This window comes from Penaeus monodon, unplaced genomic scaffold (assembly GCF_015228065.2).
Source record: "Penaeus monodon isolate SGIC_2016 unplaced genomic scaffold, NSTDA_Pmon_1 PmonScaffold_5713, whole genome shotgun sequence".
NCBI classification, from domain to species: domain Eukaryota; kingdom Metazoa; phylum Arthropoda; class Malacostraca; order Decapoda; family Penaeidae; genus Penaeus; species Penaeus monodon.
The window spans coordinates 4,436-10,000 of NW_023660678.1; the positions used below are offsets into that span (position 1 = coordinate 4,436).

General features: G+C 41.9%; 1 long non-coding RNA gene across 1 annotated transcript in view; it reads right to left on the reverse strand.

The window, feature by feature from the left end:
- Window positions 1–4,127: 4,127 nt before the first annotated feature.
- The window catches only part of LOC119571273, a 2,490-nt gene continuing 1,052 nt past the window's right edge, over window positions 4,128–5,565 (reverse strand). The window contains exon 3 of the long non-coding RNA XR_005228554.1: window positions 4,128–4,199. This is a non-coding gene — a long non-coding RNA (uncharacterized LOC119571273). The remainder of the gene's footprint in view (window positions 4,200–5,565) is intronic.

Sequence of the window (5,565 nt, forward strand, 5' to 3'; positions counted from 1 at the left end):
TGGGCTTATATATATGAATAAAGAAAGAAAGAAAGAAAGAAATAACGTAGATAAAGCAAAACTTGACGAGCGGGTCCATCTTTGTTTGTTTACACGCTGAGCATTGTGGGTAAAGAAGGTTCCGAACGCGGCCTCGTTGTCCTGCTGGTCCTGACAAAGTTGTCTTGACGAGCAAGACGAGGAGTTCCGAACGCAGCAAATACCCTTTGATTTTAGGCATCTTCTTGTTTCAATTCACTTAGTGTTTCTTCACATATCTAAGGAGAATTTGTCTTTTTCTTTTGGCGATAGTTTCTTAAGCAGCGCTCAGCAGTTCTTTTCCTTCTTCCCACAACTCATTTGGTGTTTTATCATCTTCACATTGATTGAGTAATTCAAATTTGTTTGACACTGTAATTCTGTAATTGTTACATATATAGATATATATGTATATATATATATATATATTATATTTGTGTGTGTGTGTGTGTGTGTGTGTGTGTGTGTGTGTGTGTGTGTGTGTGTGTGTGTGTGTGTGTGTGTGTGTGTGTGTGTGCGACTGTGTGTGTGTGTGTGTGTGTGTACATATATATGTGTATATATATATATATATATATATGTGTGTACGACTGTGTGTGCGCGAGCGCGAGTGTGTGTGTGTCAGTGTGTGTGCGAGCGTGTGTACGTGCGTGCGTGTGTATGTGCGTGCGCGTACGTGCGTGCGTGCGTGCATGCGTGTGTGTGTGCGTGCGCATGGGGAGGGGGGAGGCCCCTCTTCCTCATATGAATTGGTACATCTTTCTTTTAACTTTTTTATTTTGAGATTGAGACCTACTATTATACCATACGCTATAAGATCAACATGCCATGTATCTACACAACCTTTCTAAGCAATTCGTAATGGGGAGTCTGTGAAGTCTGCCTCAAGAATATGGATTTCCTTGTGAGACATTAAGGCGCCATAGGGATGGAAAAAGGCCAAGCCAGGGAAAAACAAGATATGGACGTTTCCGGCCACACCCACAGTTATCAATTTAGAAGCCAGAGGTAAAAAATTGTGTAAGGGCAATTGGGTTCAGTCGTTCAGGTTGCCGCATTCTTTCATGCTTAACGTGTTTTAGCTGAGGGAAACTTTGGTCCACGGCAGATATGGAACATGGACGAAACATTTCAAATGTTCAGAAGCCTGTCAGTGGCAACAATGGGATCAAGAGCTGTGGGGAAAATGACTAGCGGCGAACGTGGGAAAACAATAACTGTTTCATGATTGGAATCCCCCTGGATGCGTCGGAACATGCACTTCAGATGGATTGCTTCATAAAATGGCTGCATCACTTTGTTACATGCTAAACCAAGCCAGAGAGACAAGCACATTATAATCTTAGATGGTCACCACAGCCACAAATCCTAGAGGTTACTAATTTGCTAGAGAAAATGGTATGGTATGATAACCTTCCACGTCACTGCACTCGCAAAATGCAGCCACTTGCCATATCTTACTTCCAGTCATATAAGGCAGCTTGCAGTAGAGCTGAAGATAATTGGATGGTTTCAAATGCAGGAAAATAATCTCGCAGTTTGATGCAGTAGGAATTTTACCACTGCTTACAAGAAAGCAACCGCCATAAAAAGTTATGAATGGATTTAGATCAACAGGCTTATGGTCCTTCAATGATCAATGTTCACAGATGAAGACTTCATAGCAGAAAACCTAACTGAGGAGGGGCCTACAGATACTAACATCAGTACTGCAGTAACGGATTTGAGCTCTCAGAGTCCCCAACCTGGAACATCAAAAGAAAGTGAACCAGTGGAAATTTTGACGTGTCTCTGCAGCCCAACCTCATTAACAGTAGACCTTCATAAAAGTGGACCCAGTGCATGTCCTGTGCAAACTGGTACATGAAGATTGCACAACTGGAGATATATATACGTGTCATAATTGTGACTGAGATTTCTATTTTTTCTGAAATCCAGTATATTTTGTTTCTAAAACGCATTGATACTGTACTCACTTGATAAAAGTTTTAGTTATTTCATTCACATAATAAGGCACAGAAGTTAGGTTCGATTGTAAGCATATGATAATCTGGATAAAAGCAGAAAATGCATTTATTTTTCTAATAAAGCTATCGTTCTGTTTATTGTGATACTGAATTTTGTAATCTTATGTGGGGTAAAGGCCCACCCAGGGGCGTGTCACTCTGCCTGCGGTGCAAACTGCTCCTTTAAAAAAAATAGAATGTTCTATTTTCATCAAGTAAGGTGCAAGGTGAAAAATATATGGCCATTAGATGTGTTTTTCCTTAAAGGGGAGGGGGCATGTTACCCCACCTTTCTCTATTACTAACTCGTCTCCCTTTTATTATTTAATAAAGCTAATCTTATTAGTTATTTATTATAATATTGAAACCTTCAAGTCATTTCATAGAAAGCGTGAGTTATCAAAGCAAGATTTTTCATATATGAACGGGTCATCAGGGCAAAGAAAGTCTTTATTGGTTCTAATTTTTATTCTCACTTCCATTTCTGGCTTCCTCACTTTCATTCTTACCTTCATGCACTCTTATCTATCATTTTCATAATTATAATTTTTATTATCATTGATGCTATTATTATCACTGTTATTGATGCTAACATTAATATATAAAATTTATCTTAACAAAATGTATATATCTGTACGAATAACGTACTCATTAAACATCAAACATATATCCTTCCCACCGTTCTCAGATTCCTCGGCAGTACTCAATTATCGCTCGCCATTCACACACTCCGTCTGCTCTCTCCCCCAACCCGCCCGCCTATTCCTGCCGCCTCCTCTCTCTTCTCCTGCGAAAAAAGGCATCCCTACGAGGAGCAGCACTGGAATTGGCCTGACGCATTCCTGCAGAAGAACCTGCCACACGCCCCGCCCCCCCTGGCTGAGTTCCTGTCGCCGAGCCGGTGCCCAAGGGAACTGCCCATTTGGACCACTCGGGATTTGGCCCCAGTGGTCGGGTTCGCGGGAAACTGGCTGCTGGGGAATTGGCTACCTGGGAACTGGCTGTTAGGAACTGGCTGTTTGGGAACTGGTCTGTGGGAAATTGGGTATCAGGAAAATGGTTGTTGTGGAATTGGGTATCAGGGAACTGGTTGTTGTGGAATTGGGTATCAGGGAACTGGTTATCAGGGAACTGGTTGTTGTGGAATTGGGTATCAGGGAACTGGTTATCAGGGAACTGGTTGTTAGGGAACTGGTTGGTGGGGAATTGGTTGCCGGGGATTTGGTTAGTTGGAAGTTGGTTGTTGGGAATGGAGTGTTAGGAAATTGTCCAGCAGGGAACTGATTTGACAGAAACAAGCCGTTGTGTATCAGGCCAACAGGAAACTGACTTGGGGGGAAAGCACCGCCAGGAAGAGGCCTGCTTGGGAAGGAGCCAACGGGAGGTCGAAGAGGAGGGAGCTGTCCAACGGAACTGGTTGCCTGAAATCCGCCCTGGAACTGGCCGGGAGGGAACTGGCTGGCCGAAATGGTCTAGCTGGGAAGAGATTGTGCGGCAGCTGGCCGCCTGTCGGGAATTGCCCGCCCGGAAGGCACTAACTGGACGCGCCGGGAATCGATCGCCTTGGAATTGGTGGGAAGGAACAGGTGAGAATTGTTCAGCTGGAATTGAGCCATCGGGAATTCCAATGGAGGGGAGCTGCCGCTTTGTGACTGGTCGGGGAACTGACCTTCGAATTGGCCCGTGGGGAAACTTGCCAGCGAACGCCTGATCTCCCCGAGCGCCTCCTCCAAGTGGTCGCCCCCCTCGCCTTCAGGCAACTGCCCCGCGCCCTGCGCTCCCGCTCCGGATGACGAGGCTTCCGCCGGCGCGGCGCTCTCCCCCGGCGGTCCCACTGCCTGGGTGTCGTCGGCAGCTGGCTCTTGCCCCGGGCGTCTCCTTCTTCGACACTTGGCAAGGGCTTGTCGGCGTTCGCTTCTTCAGGCACTGGCGCGGTCGTCGGCGCCTGCGTTGTGGTCGACGCGCCAGCGCTCGGCGCCTGAGGGACCGCGGGGGCCCTCAGCGTCGTCCGGAGGCGAGGCTGTGGTCGTGGTGGTGGCGTTGACCAGAAGGAACGTGCCGTTGGCGCGGCCGTCACGAGCAGGCCCCCGACTGAGGTGACTGAAACGGGTCGCTAGGGCCGCCCGACTCTGTCTCGTTGTTGCCGACAGCATGTTGGAAGAGGCTGTGGAGCTCCTGCGGAAAGGCAAGTCTCTGAAGCAAGCAAACAAACAACAGCTCGACTCACACATCCCCGCCGCGCAAGGCTGGCGAGGCGACCAACGCCTCAGTAGGGGCTATTATTTTTATTATCAAAATTATCATTATTATTGTCATCATTATTATTATTGTCTTTTTTTTAATATTATTGTTGCTAATATATTATCATATCATCATCATTATTACTGTTATTTTTATTATCATAATGATCATCATTATCACTATAATTATTATTGTTTTGTATATTATTAATACTATTATTATCTACATTTTTTATATTATTATTAATGCTTTTGTTAGTGTTATCATTGTTATTATTATTATTATTATTATTATTATTATTTATTTATTTATTATTATTATCATATTGTCATTATTATTATCATCATTATTACTATGATTGTTTATCATCATTATCATTATTATCATTCTGATTACGTGCTTTACCATAACGGTTACCATTATTTAAATTAAGACTATTAACATAATTCTCAACACCATTATCAATATGATTATTTTCCACGTTCTTATCATCATGATTCTTATCCCCATTATGATCATCATTCTTCGATCCTTATCACTCCCACAGTGTGTGTGCCTGGATAGCGCAGGGGGCCTCGCGTGGTTCCTCGGCCAATAATGATAACAATAATAGTCATAGCGGAAATATCTCACTTTCTCAGTATTAAGACCTTAAATGGAAATGATAATGGGAATAAGGGTAATAATAACGAGTGTGATGATAATGACAATTATCATGATGATAATGATGAATAGCAAAACACTCTTCCGTACTGATACGATGGAAGAAAAACCCACAATACAAAAACTAGATTTATTGAAAGTGAGACTACAGTTTCGAAATCCACCTGGATTCCATTTTCAGGTCTGAAGATGGATTCCATCTTCAGGTCTGAAGATGGAATCCAGGTGGATTTCGAAACTGTAGTCTCACTTTCAATAAATCTAGTTTTTGTATTGTGGGTTTCTCTTCCGATGATAATGATGATGATAATGATAATCAAAATGATAATGACCATAATAATAATGATACTAATTTCTAAAGATAGTAAAAATAATAATAATAATGATAACGACAGTAATGATAGTAATCATGATAATAATAATAACAATAATAATAATAATAACAGTAATGATAATAACAATAGTAATGATAATAATTATTATCTTTATTAATTAAATTATCATTGTTACAATTAGAATTATTGCTACTTTTATTATTATTGTCATTATTATGATGACGATAATAATAACAATGATAATAACCATGTTGGTAATAATAATAGTAGTATTAATAATAGTAATGATAATAATATGAACA